This window comes from Saccopteryx bilineata, chromosome 8 (assembly GCF_036850765.1).
Source record: "Saccopteryx bilineata isolate mSacBil1 chromosome 8, mSacBil1_pri_phased_curated, whole genome shotgun sequence".
Lineage (NCBI taxonomy): Eukaryota > Metazoa > Chordata > Mammalia > Chiroptera > Emballonuridae > Saccopteryx > Saccopteryx bilineata.
Window position 1 is genome coordinate 87,149,673 of NC_089497.1, and position 14,427 is coordinate 87,164,099.

General features: G+C 40.2%; 1 long non-coding RNA gene across 1 annotated transcript in view; it reads left to right on the forward strand.

Moving 5' to 3' along the window:
• Positions 1 to 450: 450 nt before the first annotated feature.
• The window catches only part of LOC136311970 (uncharacterized), a 56,554-nt gene continuing 42,577 nt past the window's right edge, over positions 451 to 14,427 (forward strand). The window contains exon 1 of the long non-coding RNA XR_010726858.1: positions 451 to 615. This is a non-coding gene — a long non-coding RNA (uncharacterized lncRNA). The remainder of the gene's footprint in view (positions 616 to 14,427) is intronic.

The following is a 14,427-nucleotide window of genomic DNA, read 5'->3' on the forward strand; positions in this document are numbered from 1 at the left end:
GCTGATCCCAGAAGATATTCTGCCCCTCCCCATGCAAGGAAATGTGATCTCCCAGGTCCTGAATAATCCAAATCAATTAAGGTAATCCCATCTTCTTTGTTAGGGATTGATTTAGGGATTTAAGTTTAAACCAATCACTGTGCATTTTCCTTTTATTGGTCCATGGATAGGCATATGACTTAAATTTGTCCAAGCAGACATGATTGGGACAACAGCAGGGAGCATGTGATTCAGTGGTGGGATTCAGCCAGTTCGCTAATTTTTTTGTTGAGTTCAACAAATCAGTTGTTAAAATGGCACTTGTGATCAAGGTTCTCTCTAAGGTGGGCGCCTGGGCAGCTACCCAATGTGGAAATCACAAATTGACATTCTTTACTTTTTTTTTAACGTTCATCTACACAGCAGTGTATTCTAAGCACCTGTAGTAATGTTCATTCCATCCACAGGTGAAAAACTTGCAAGTGAGGATGCCAATCAAGAAGCAATATGGAGAGAGAAATGGCACCGTGAGGAGTACGACCGACAAATCTCCCCAAAATTTCAACAAGTTCATCAACCAGAGACAGAAAAATCTATCCTTGGAGCATCTGGGAGTTCCACACACTGAAGGCAAAGGTAGGATCGAGTGAAAAATTTGACTAAATATATAATCAACCCTGAAGGAAATAAGTCGGACAGAGGAACACTCTGCCTTCCTCACTAATCTGAGCAAAGGCTGCTTTGTTTCACTTGGAACTGAGAGTCGGGGGTGTGGGGGCTAAGGGTGTGGAGGAAGCTAGGCTGTGGCATGGAGGTTTGTTCAAGCTGAGGAAAGAGTGTGCCTGTGGTGAATCAGCCCACGCGAGCAAACGCCTGGGCGCTGCAAGCAGCAGCTGCCAGGGGCGTGTGGGGAATGTGCCAAAGTGAACTTCCCTACACCCAAGCTTCTCTAGGCGGGTGGGGCGCCGCATCCAGCCATTCAAGCTAACAGTCAAATGTTGGGGGAGGGGCACGGGCAGCTTGCAGTCCTTTCTGGAACAGATCGGCGGATCCAATTGCTGAAATTAGCTTAACACACAGTCTGCTCACGTTCCAACTGACATACGTGGCTCTAACTGACAAGATCTCTCTCAGTTCAGCAATCTAAGACAAGAGGCGTGATATTTTTTAGTGCCTCTTGCTAAAGGGGTGGGAGCAACTTCTGACTGGCAGAACTTTCATACTCAGGGATATACGCTAAAAAGAGGGACTTGGCAGATGTTAAGACCTCCTGTACTGCAGGCAGTGACTAGGGCATCTTCTTCCAAGCCAAAACAGGTTACAAAGTGCGGAAAGCCTGGGGAGAGTGGTCCCACAGAGTTCTAGGTGTGCCAAACAGGCCTGGAGGCTCATAGAAAGTCACCTTGAGAGCAATTGGCTTCCAGCCCCACCTGATTACGCTGGCAGCCCTGTCTTCCAGAGCCTTACCCAGAGCCCTGCATTGAGTGGGGATAGAGTGGGGATTTGCCAGCTCTCTGAGCCTCTTACTCCCCACACAGAGGCAACGGCAGCCTCATAGCTGGATCATTAGGCTGCTAATTCAGGAAGGAGAGACTAGGAGATAGGCTCCGGGAAAACAGACTCTCTCATTGTCGGAACCTGCAAACACTAATAAGCCTTGACTACCAACGAGACTAAAGCCTAATATATGACATCGCCGTAGAGTCTTATCAACTGCAAATCTCTACCTAAGTGTGCCACAGGGGCAGAGCCTGGGGTACAGAGTCACCGACCAGGAAGAAGGAGAGGAAAGAAAAAAGAAGAAGTTAAAGTCTCAAAAATCACTATTATTTTGTTTCTTTCATCTTCTTGCCTTTATTATTATTATTTCTATTTCCTCCACCTTGGTCCTTTTATTCTCTGCCCATCTTATTCTTTCCTCTTCTTGACCTACACTACCCATAAGTGTTACATTTTATTTCTTTTCTTCTTCCTACTCTCCAGGAGGATTATATTCCAAAACCCTTAACTCTCTCTTTTGTTTTTTTCCTTTTTTCTTCTTTTCCTTTTCCCCTTTTTCTTATTTCTCCCTCTCTATTAGTTTCTTCTTTTCTCCTTTTACTTTTCCTCTCATTCAATCCTCAATCACGAACAAATTATTTAATTTGGGACTCATTTTTTTTTGTGGCATTTTGGGTGCTTTTTACTTCATTTTTAACTCACTAGCATTCCTCCCAAACCAGGATCTCCATTCTATTTAGTTTTTGCTCCACTTAAGATAATAGTTTTTTTTTCCTTTTTCCTGTTGCCCTCTTATCCCTCTCATTATATCTCTTAGTTTACCATCACTTACAAGCAAAACATTTTATACTTAACCTAAATTTTTCTTTTTTTGCATTAAATGGGTCCCTACTTCCTTTTTTGCCCCTTGAACACTTCCCCCCAACTCAGGCCCTCTGTTATAGGCAGTTTTTGTTCCATTTAGCATAACACAATTCACAGTTAATCATGATATTTTCCTGAGGAGGAGGGGAGAGGAAGGAAAGAGAAGAAAGAAAAGAGGGGGGAATAATAAATTATTATTGGTGTTTTTTTGTGGGTTTTTTTTCCAAATTTTTTTTCCATTTTTTTCTTTTTATTCTTTATTAATTCTCATTACTGCTATCAACAAGACCACCCTCAGATGCCATTAAGAAAAAGAAAATCGAATATCATGGATACAAAAGATAGAGAAGTAGCACAAATAGATGTGGAAAAAATCTATGGAGAAAAAATTTAATATATTGGAAACCTTGGAGCTAAATGACAGAGAATTTAAAATAGAAATCCTAAAAATACTCAGAGGTATACAAGAAAACACAGAAAGGCAATTTAGGGAGCTCAGAAAATAACTCAACGAACACAAGGAATATATTACCAAAGAAATTGAAACTATAAAAAAAAAGAGATGAAAAACTCAATTCATAACTGAAAAACGAGGTAACAAGCTTAGCTAATAGAACGGGCCAGATAGAAGGTAGGATTAGTGACATAGAAGACAAGCAACTTCAGGCACAACAAAAAGAAGAGAGAGACTCAAAAACTAAAAAAAAATGAGAAAGCCCTACAGGAATTGTCTGACTCCATCAAAAAGAATAACATAAGAATAATAGGTATATCAGAGGGAGAAGAGAGAGAAAATGGAATGGAGAATATATTCAAACAAATAATAGATGAGAACTTCCCAAGCCTGTGGAAAGAATTTGCCTCAAATTCAAGAAGCAAACAGAACACCGAGTTTTCTTAACCACAACAAACCTACTCCAAGGCACATCATAATGAAAATGGCACAAACCAACGACAAACAAAAAATTCTCGAGGCAGCCAGGGAAAAGAAGAATGCAACATATAAAGGAAGGCCTATTAGATTATCATCAGATTTCTCAGCAGAAACTCTACAAGCTAGAAGAGAGTAGAATCCAAAATTTAAAGCCCTGAAAGAGAGGAGCTTTCAGCCAAGAATACTATACCCATCAAAGCTTTACTTCAAATACAAAGGAGAAATAAAAACATTCACAGATAGAGAAAAGATGAGGGAATTTATCATCAGGAAATACTAAAGGGGGTTTTCCAACTAGATTCAAAGAAAAAAAACAAAACAAAACCAAAAGTAAAAGTAAAAGCTCCACCAAGAACACAATAAAACCAAATTTAAACTTTTAACAACAACAACAAAAAAAAGAGGGAGAGGACAGAGCAAAGGACAAAGACGTGCAGAAACACTCATAAGATAGGGTACTACAATAAATATGGTAGGTACCCTTTTCATTACTTAATGGTAACCACCTTTGAAAAAACCACCACAGAAGCACATGACTTTAAAAAGGTAGCAACAAAGGAAAGAAGTATGGAATACAAGCAAATGAAAACAAATGATAGAAAAACAAAAGAGAAGAATCAAGATACAAAACTAACAGAAAGCAATTTATAAAATGGCAATAGGACACCCACAAGTGTCAATAATTACACTAAATGTAAAAAGATTAAACTCACCAATAAAAAGACACAGAGTAGCAGAATGGATTAAAAAAGAAAATCCAACTGTATGCTGTCTACAAGAAACACATCTAAGCAATAAGGATAAAAGCAAATTCAAAATGAAAGGCTGGAAAACAATACTCCAAGCAAATAACATCTAAAAAAAAAACAAAACAGGTGTAGCAATACTCATATCTAATAATGCTGACTACAAGACAGAAAAAGTACTCAGAGACAAAAATGGTCATTTCATAATGATTAAGGGGACACTGAATCAAGAAGACATAACAATCCTTAAAATATATGCACCAAACCAAGGAGCACCAAAATATATAAGATAGCTACATATTGACCTAAAAACAAATGACAAAAATACAGTCATACTTGGAGACCTCAATACACCGCTGACAGCTTTAGATCATTCATCCAAACAGAGAATCGATAAAGATATAGTGGCCTTAAACAAAACACTAGAGCACCTGGATATGCTAGACATCTACAGGACACTTCATCCCAAAGCGACAGAGTATACATTTTTCTCCAGTGTACATGGAACATTCTCAAGAATTGACCATATGTAGGGCCACAAAAATAACATGAGCAAATTCAGAAAAATTGAAATTGTACCAAGCATATTTTCTGATCACAAACCCTTGAAACTAGAATTCAACTGCCAAAAAGAGGGGGAAAAACCCACAAAAGTGTGGAAACTAAATAACATACTTTTAAAAAGTGAATGGGTCAAAGAAGAAATAAGCGCAGAGATCAAAAGATATATACAGACAAATGAAAATGACAATACGACATATCAGAATCTATGGGATGCAGCAAAAGCAGTAATAAGAGGGAAGTTCATATCACTTCAGGCCTATATAAATAAAACAAGAGAGAGCCCAAGTGAACCACTTAACTTTACACCTTAAGGAACTAGAAAAAGAAGAACAAAGACAACCCAAAACCAGCCAAAGAAAGGAAATAATAAAAATCGGAGCAAAAATAAATGAAATAGAGAACAGAAAACTATAGAAAAAATTAATAAAACAAGGAGCTGGTTCATTGAAAAGATCAACAAAATTGACAAACCCTTGGCAAGACTCACGAAGGAAAAAAGAGAAAGGACTCATATAAGCAAAATCCAAAATGAAAGAGGAGAAATCACCACAATCATAGATATACAAAGAATTATTCTAGAATACTAACAAAAATTATATACCACCAAATTCAACAATCTAGAAGAAATGGATAAATTCCTAGACTGAGTCATGAAGAAGCAGAAAGCCTAAACAGACCAATTAGCAGGGAGGAAATAGAAAAAACTATTAAAAACCTCCCCAAAAATAAAAGTCCAGGACCAGATGGTTATACTAGTGAATTCTATCAAACATTCAAAGAAGACTTGGTTCCTATTCTACTCAAAGTCTTCCAAAAAATTGAAGAAGAAGCAATACTTCCAAGCACACTTTATGAGGCCAACATTACCGTCATACTGAAACCTGGCAAGGATGGCACAAAGAAAGAAAACTACAGACCAATATCTCTAATGAATACAGATGCTAAAATACTATACAAACTACTGGCAAATCAAATACAACAACATATTAAAAAAATAATACATCATGATCAAGAGGGATTCATCCCAGAATCTCAAGGATGGTTCAACATATGTAAAACGGTTAATATAATACACCATATCAACAAAGCAAAGAACAAAAACCACATGATCTTATCAATAGATGCAGAAAAGGCATTTGATAAAATACAACACAACTTTATGTTTAAGACTCTCAACAAAATGGGTATAGAAGGAAAATATCTCAACATGATAAAGGCTATATATGATAAACCATCAGCCAACATCATAATAAATGGCATAAAACTGAGGACTTTCCACCTTAAATCAGGAACAAGACAGGATTGTCCACTCTCTCCACTCTTATTTAAGGTGGTGCTAGAAGTTCTTGCCAGAGCAATCAGACAAGAGAAAGAAGTTAAAGGCATCTATATCGGAAAAGAAGAAGTAAAGTTATCACTTTTTCAGATGATATGATCCTGTACATCGAAATCCCAAAGAGTCCACAAAATGATTACTAGAAACAATAAGCCAATACAGTAAGATTGCAGGATACAAAATTAATATACAAAAGTTCATAGCCTTTCTATATGCCAACAATGAAATATTAGAAAACAAACTCAAAAAAATAAAATACCTAGGAATAAACATAACAAAGAATGTAAAGGACCTATATAATGAAAACTACAAAGCATTGTTAAAGGAAATCGAAAAAGATACAATGAGATGGAAAAATATTCCTTGTTCTTGGATAGGAAGAATAAATATAATCAAAATGGCCATATTTCCCAAAGCAATTTATAAATTTAATGCAATTCCCATCAAAATTTCTATGACATTTTTAAAAGAAATGTAACAAAAATTCATCAGATTTATATGGAACTATAAAAACCCCAAATAGCCAAAGCAATCCTAAGAAAAAAGAATGAAGCTGGGGGCATTACAATACCTGACATCAAACTATATTATAGGGCCACGACATGAAAAACAGCATGGTATTGGCAGAAAAATAGACACTCAGACCAATGGAACAGAATAGAAAGTCCAGAAATAAAACCACATATATATGGTCAAATAATTTTCGATAAAGGGGCCTACAACAGACAATGGAGAAAAGAAAGCCTCTTCAACAAATGGTGCTGGGAAAACTGGAAAGCTACATGCAAAAGAATGAAATAACTACAGTTTGTCCCCTTGTACTAAAATTAATTCAAAATGGATCAAAGACCTAAAGATAAGACCTGAAACAATAAAGTACATAGAGGAAGACATAGGTTCTAAACTCATGGACCTTGGGTTTAAAGAGCATTTTATGAATTTGACTCCAAAGGCAAGAGAAGGGTAGGTAAAGAAAAATGAATGGGACTACATCAGAATAAAAAATTTTTGCTCAGCAAGAGAAACTGACAATAAAATAAACAGATAACCAACTAAATGGGAAATGATTTTTTCAAACAACAGCTCAGATAAGGGCCTATTATCCAACATATACAAAGAACTCATAAAACTCAACAACAAACAAACAAACAATCCAATAAGAAAATGGGAAGAGGACATGAACAGACACTTCTCCCAGGAAGAAATACAAATGGCCAACAAATATATGAAAAGGTGCTCATCTTTATTAGTTATTAGAGAAATGCAAATCAAAATGAGATACCACCTCACCCCTGTTAGATTAGCTATTATCAACAAGACAGGTAATAGCAAATGTTGTAGAGGCTGTGGAGAAAAAGGAACCCTTATTCATTGTTGGTGGGAATGTAAAGTATTACAACCATTATGGAAGAAAGTATGGTGGTTCCTCAAAATACTGAAAATAGAACTACTATATGACCCAGCAATCCCTCTACTGGGTATATACCTCAAAAACTAGAAACATTGATATGTAAAGACACATGTAGCCCCATGTTCTTTGCAGTATTGTTCACAGTGGCCAAGACATGGAAACAACCAAAAAACCCTTCAATAGATGACTGGATAAAGAAGATGTGGTACATATACACTATGGAATACTAGTCAGCCATAAGAAATGATGACATCAGATTATTTACAACAAAATGGTGGGATCTTGATAACATTATATGGAGTGAAATAAGTAAATCAGAAAAAAACAAGAACTACATGACTCCATACATTGTTGGGACATAAAAATGAGATTAAGAGACATGGACAAGTGTGTGGTGGTTACTGGGGGTGGGGGGAGAGGGGGCGCAGGAGGGAAGGAGGGCGAGGGGAAGGGAAAGGGGGAGGGTCACAAAGAAAACTAGATAGAGTGTGACGGAGGACAATCTGAGTTTGGGTGATTGATATGCAACATAATTGAATGACAAGATAACCTGGATATGTTTTCTTTGAATATATGTACCCTGATTTATTGATGTCACCCCAGTAACATTAATAAAAATTTATTTATAAAAAAGAATTAAAAAAAGGAGCAATATGGAAATACCTTAAATGACAGTTTTATTGTTTTTTGTCAGGTAGTTTTAAAAAATTTTTATTAATATTTTAAAACTCATAACATAATCTAGTTTTGTGTACCTCTTTTATTGTTCTTATTTAAGTATTAAATACATGAAATAATAAAATACCTATCAGTATAGTTTTTTTATACTTAAAGTGGTCATTAAGGCAAAGAACCAGTTGTCAAATTATTAGAATCCTACCACTGGTGACAGTTGTTTCTAGCAGCCACTCTCAACTCTTGAGCCAACCTTGAATTAAATTTTCAGAGTGGGGTGATGGGAAGAGCTTTGATCCTTGGATCCTTGATGGCATTGTCAAGCTGCTCAATCTGGGAGTTCTAAAGGCTGATCTAAACAATTCCTATCATGTAAAGTCAATATCCCTATTACTTAAACCAGCCTGGGTTGGGTGTTTAGATTCTTGCAGCCACAAATATCCCAAAACTGACATAGGGTATTAGAAGAGTTGTCTGAGCAATGAACATGGGAGGTACCCCAGGGTGATGGCGGAAGAGAAGGTAGAGAAGTGGCTTTGGGTTAAAATCATGGAGTAAGGTGGCAAATTCCCCTTAAAGTTAGTAGATAACAATGATCTGGGCATGGGGTGAAGAGAAAGCAAGAAAATTTAAAAAGCATTGCTGCTAAACTTCAGGAAATAGTATTCAGTGTGATCCCTCAGTTCAGAATGCTTAATTAAGTTCAAATTCTGACTCTACCGTTTAACAGGTATAGCATCTTTGGCAGCTGGATCTCTCTTGACGACAATTTTTTCATCCTCAATTAGATGATGGTAAGAATTGAATAGGATAATTCTTATCAGGTACCAAGTTCATAGTAAACCTCAATAATTATTTGAACATTTCAAAGGAATGGAGACTGTTTCTCAATTAAAATAACACCATTGATCAAAACCTCTAAACCAGCGGTTCTCAACCTGTGGGTCACGACCCCGGCGGGGGTTGAACCACCAAAACACAGGGGTCACCTAAAGCCATAAGAAAATACATATTTCCAATGGCTTTAGCCGCTGAGAAGCCATGCTACCATCTGCAGCAGCGCTATTCAGCTTGAATGCACGCCATTATGGATGTGCGTTCCAAACTGAATGCCTGCGGTCATGCGCAGACGTGATTGCATCATCTGTCTGGGGCCTAAAGGGCAGGGAAAGCGGGGCGAATGCTGCACAGTCCATAGCTGCACAGCTGCTCATCCATAGCAGTACATTACATGTGTCCAGCGCTTGCTGACGTCATCAGTGGGCGGGTGCAGCAAGCGCCAGAGGACAGAAGCCTAGGAGGCGGAGAGGCAAGAGGCAGAGAGCCAAGAGAGCTTGCAAGACAGCCTGCTGGTGTAAAAAAGGTTAATAATGTAAAAACAGTACACACACCATACACACAATACTGTGTAAGTGTAAGGTGCTTTGTGTGTAATCATTACACAGTACACAAAGCAGCTTACACTTACACAAAGCACCATACATTTACACAGTGTGAACTACATCGGTCTTATACTATAAGAGACCACTATAAGATGTAGTTCACACTGTTCCCCAATGTATAATTATCTCCCATATCTCCCACTATTTTTCCATATTCTGAATGAGGAAACTACTGAAATCAGCGGTTTCCGGCATTGAATCCGCCTCCTATTGATTTCATTGGGAGTGCGGTGGATTTTATGGAAGAGAGCTCCCGAGAATCTCGGGTTACCACACAATCCACCGCAGCCTCCTTTTGATTTCAATAAGAGGTGGAGAAATGACAGTTTCCGACACATTTCTTCCTCTCCTATTCAAGTCAATGGGAGGCCGCAGCAGATTCCGCTCAAATATAGAGCATGTTGCTTAATTTTTTCCATGCTGGAACTTTGCCTAGAGCAGAAAAATTCCAAAGGCGGAACCTGCCACCCCCAATAGACTGAAAGAGGCCTCACACTGAGGAATCTGCTATGCGGATTCTGCAGTGTAAAAGATCTGCCTCCTATAGAAGTCTATTGGGGGTGGCAGATTCCACCTTTGGAATTTTTCTGCTCTAGGAAAAGTTCCAGCATGGAGAAAATTAAGCAACATGCTCTATATTTGAGCGGAATCTGCTGCGGCCTCCCATTGACTTGAATAGGAGAGGAAGAAATGTGTCGGAACTGCGTTTCTGCCGTACAGGGGATCTCTCTTCTGCGGAATCTACGGGTCTCCCATTGAAGTAAATGAGATGTGGATTCCACCGCAGAAACCGCTGCTTTATAGTGTGAAAGAGCCCTGAAAGATACCATGCTGTGCAGGAACTGCAGTGTATCCTATGACATAGTTCTCACTGTTCTATTGATATATAGAAAACTTGCCACTAATCTGGAAAAAACAGATCCATTAGTTAAGCAGCTATTTACAGAATAGTAGCCCCAATACACTAGGTAAGGAGGTCCATTAGTAATAAATATTTCTCAATATATAATTATTGTTTTTGTGATTAATCACTATGTTTAAATTATGTTTGATTTGTAGCAATGAGAATACATAATGCATATCAGGTATTTACATTCTGAATCATAACTGTAGCAAAATTACAGTTATGAAGTAGCCACCAAAATTATTTTTTGGTTTGGGGTCACTGCAACATGAGGAACTGTATTGCGGGGTCATGGCATTAGAATAGTTGAGAACCACTGTTCTAAACTATCTTTTTTGTATCCAGGAAAGAGTCAGAGGTAATGGGACAGAGCAGCTGGAAATGTTGCTCCTATGGAGATGAGAACTGAGAAAGAGTGAATCTATGGGGCTTGATTTGTTTCTTTCATCTGGATTGGAAATTGACAAACAATGGCTGAGAGAAGCAACCATGAAGGAGGAGCAGACCCCTGCCTCTGAGGACAGGAGAGGGAGGGTGGAGCTGAGCAGAGATTCATGGAGGGGGAAAGAGGCAGGCAACCTTGCAAGAAGATCGTGCACATGAAGATGGAGGCTGATACACAGTCTTGGAAGAGTTTGTAGACTGACTACATCCAGAGTTTCACAAGAGTCAAAATGACACGCAGGGCCTTGGGTCAGGCACTGGTGGAGTACACCAATTTTAATGTCAGGGACCAGCAATAACCTAAAAAAGGGGATCACAGCCTGACCTGTGATGGTGCAGTGGATAAAGTGATGACTTGAAATGCTGAGGTCACTGGTTCAAAACCCCGGGCTTGGAGACAAGATGGCACTGGAGTAGGTGGACATACCAACATCCACCTCCCAGAACCAAAGTGGATTACAAACTAATTTTAAGAACTGTTAACTAGAAAAATCAACTTTGGACAAAACTAAGAGGACTCCTCAACCAAGGAACACAGAAGAAGCCACACCGAGACTGGTAGAAAAAGCAGAAACGTGGAGAGGGCTGTCCAGCTCCCCAGAGCAAACGGCAGCCAGGAGAAACTTGATTGCCGGGAAATGAGTTTATCAGAGAGGGGAGGGTCCTGAGCCCCAGAAACAAAGCCCCAGCCTGCAGCCCCAGAGCCTAGAAGAGGCATATGGACAGTATTTAGCTGGAAACAAGTCAGAATACTGTTTCTGAGAAAGAGACTGATTTCTCAGATCTAGGATTCTTCTTAAAGGGACCACGCAGAACAGCTCTCTCACAACCATTCATCCAGGGCTCTGGGGGACAAGGAAGGAGGACAGCACCAGAGTAGCAGGAAGAGAGTGTAATCTAGGAGGCACAGGGAGAAACATTTTGGGAGACAGCCACCCTAACCCCTGGGACGAGACACTCCCCAAATCTGAAGTGAATATTTCCCCTGGAAACAGCAATACCTGCAAAGGGAAGCAGAACACCTTCCAAACAAGGTCTCCCGCGGCACTCAGTCACTTAGAAGGAGGGAGCTTTCGGGACTATAGTAGTGAGTCTTAGGGTCTGAGCTGGAGCACCTGCACCCACACGGCTGAGGGCTCGCCGGAGGGCGGTGGTGGCAGGACATGGAAACGCGATTCTGTACGCAAGGACGGAAGCCAGCTGGCCACCACTGGGCCCAAGTGTGAACTCAGTCTTGCCCGGCTGGGGAGGAGGGGGCGTGCAAAATTGGTCTAGCCCAGCTGTGGGCAGCCTGTAATCCAGCCTGCGGGAGAAGGGCGGGAACCCCAGAAGGGGTGGAGACCAGCCCTTGAGCAAGGGCGCAGGAGCACAGCCTTGCCCCGACAATGAAACCAAGGCTTGTGGCTTGACTTGGGATCCGACTCCTCCCGCAGGGGTGGAGCCAAAAGTCCAGAACAGGCAGAGTCCCACTACTGAACGTGGGAACGCAGTCCTACCTGGCCTGTGGAGCCAAGGCTTGCAGCTGTCCCATGAGCGAGCTCCTCCTGCAAGGGCAGGGCAAAAGCTCAGAAACAGGAGGAGACTTGCAGCTGAGCAAAGGTGCTTGCCACTGCCCTCAGGGCCGAGCATAACGCCACCCACAGGGGCGGGGCAAAGGCCAAGGACACCAAGGCTTGTACACCTGATCATGTGATCATAGCCACTCCTGTGAAGGAGAGGCAGAAAGCACAGCAACAGTCCCAGTGGGCATGCACTGGCAATGCCCATACCCAAATGCCCTAGGCAGCAACAGCAGAGGGGGTGGCAGGCCTGCAAACAGACTATACCTAGGGAACACAGGCCACACCCAGTGGACTCCAGTGGCCAAAACCTTCCTTTACACAGAGAAAATGAGAAGGCAAAGAAATGCAACACAAATGAATCAAGAGAAATCCCCAGAAAAGGACCTGAATGAGTCAGATATAACCAAATTACCAGATGCAGAGTTTAAAATAACGATTGTTAGGATGCTCAAAGATATTAGAACAACAATAGATGGTCATTATGAACACCTAAATAAAGAGCTAACAAATATGAAAAAGGACATTGAAATAATAAAAAAGAATCAGTCAGAAATGACAAGTACAATATCAGAAATGAAGAACACAATGGAAGGAATTAAAAGCAGGATGAATGAAGCTGAGAATTGAATCAGTGAGTTAGAGGACAAGATAAATAAAGGCACGGGAGCAGAGCAGAAAGAAGAAAAGAGACTCAAAAAGTCTGAGGAAACTCTAAGAGAGCTCTGTGACAACATGAAGAGAAATAACATCCGCATCATAGGGGTTTCTGAAGAGGAAGAGAAAGAACAAGGGATAGAGACTTTCTTCAAGCATATTATACCTGAAAACTTTCCTCAATTAAGGCAGGAAAACATCACAAGTTCAAGAAGCACAGAGAACTCCATTAAAGAGAAACCCAAAGAAATCAACACCAAGACACATTATAATTAAAATACCAAAGCTAAGTGTTACAGAGAAAATATTAAAAGCTGCTAGAGAAAAAAAGACTATCACCTACAAAGGATCCCCCATAAGGATGACTTCCGACTTCTCAACAGAAACACTTGAGGCCAGAAAGGAATGGCAGGAAATTTTTAAAGTAATGCAGAACAAGAGCCTATACCCAAGACTACTCTATCCAGCAAGGCTATCATTTAAAATTGAAGGAGAAATAAAAAGCTTTCCAGACAAAAAGAAAAACTCAAGGAATTCACTACAACCAAACTAATGATCTGTTTACCTGTTGTAAACAGATCAAAGAGAAAAAGAATATAACAAAAGAAGAATACAGTTTTAAAGAACAAAATGGCGGCCCTGGCCGGCTGGCTGAGTGGTAGAGCGTCGGCCTGGTGGGCGGGGAACCCGGGTTCGATTCCCGGCCAGGGCACATAGGAGAGATGCTCATTTGCTTCTCCACCCCCCTTCCTCTCTGTCTCTCTCTTCCCCTCCCGCAGCCAAGGCTCCCGGGCACTGGGGATGGCTCCTTGGCCTCTGCCCCAGGCACTAGAGTGGCTCTGGTCACGGTAGAGCGACGCCCCAGAGGGCAGAGCATCACATCCTGGTGGGCAGAGCGTTGCCCCTGGTGGGCGTGCCGGGTGGATCCCGGTCGGGTGCATGCAGGAGTCTGTCTGACTGTCTCTCCCCATTACCAGCTTCAGAAAAATACAAAAAAAAAAAAGAATAAAATGGCAATAAACAATTATATATCAATAATAACCTTAAATGTAAATGGATTAAACAATCCGATCAAAAGACATGGGGTAGCTGCATTGATAAGAAAACAGCACCCATACATATGCTGTCTACAAGAGACACACCTTAAAACAAAAGATGCACATAGACTGAAGATAAAAGGATGGAAACAAATATTTCACGCAAATGGAAATGAGAAAAAAGCTGGGTGGGGTAGCAATACTTATATCAGAGAAAATGGACTTTAAAACAAAGACTATAGTAAGAGATAAAGAAGGTCACTACATAATGATAAAGGGAGCAATCCAACAGGAAGATATAACCGTTATAAATATTTGTGCACCTAATATAGGAGCACCTAAATATATAAAGCAGACTTTGATGGATTTAAAGGG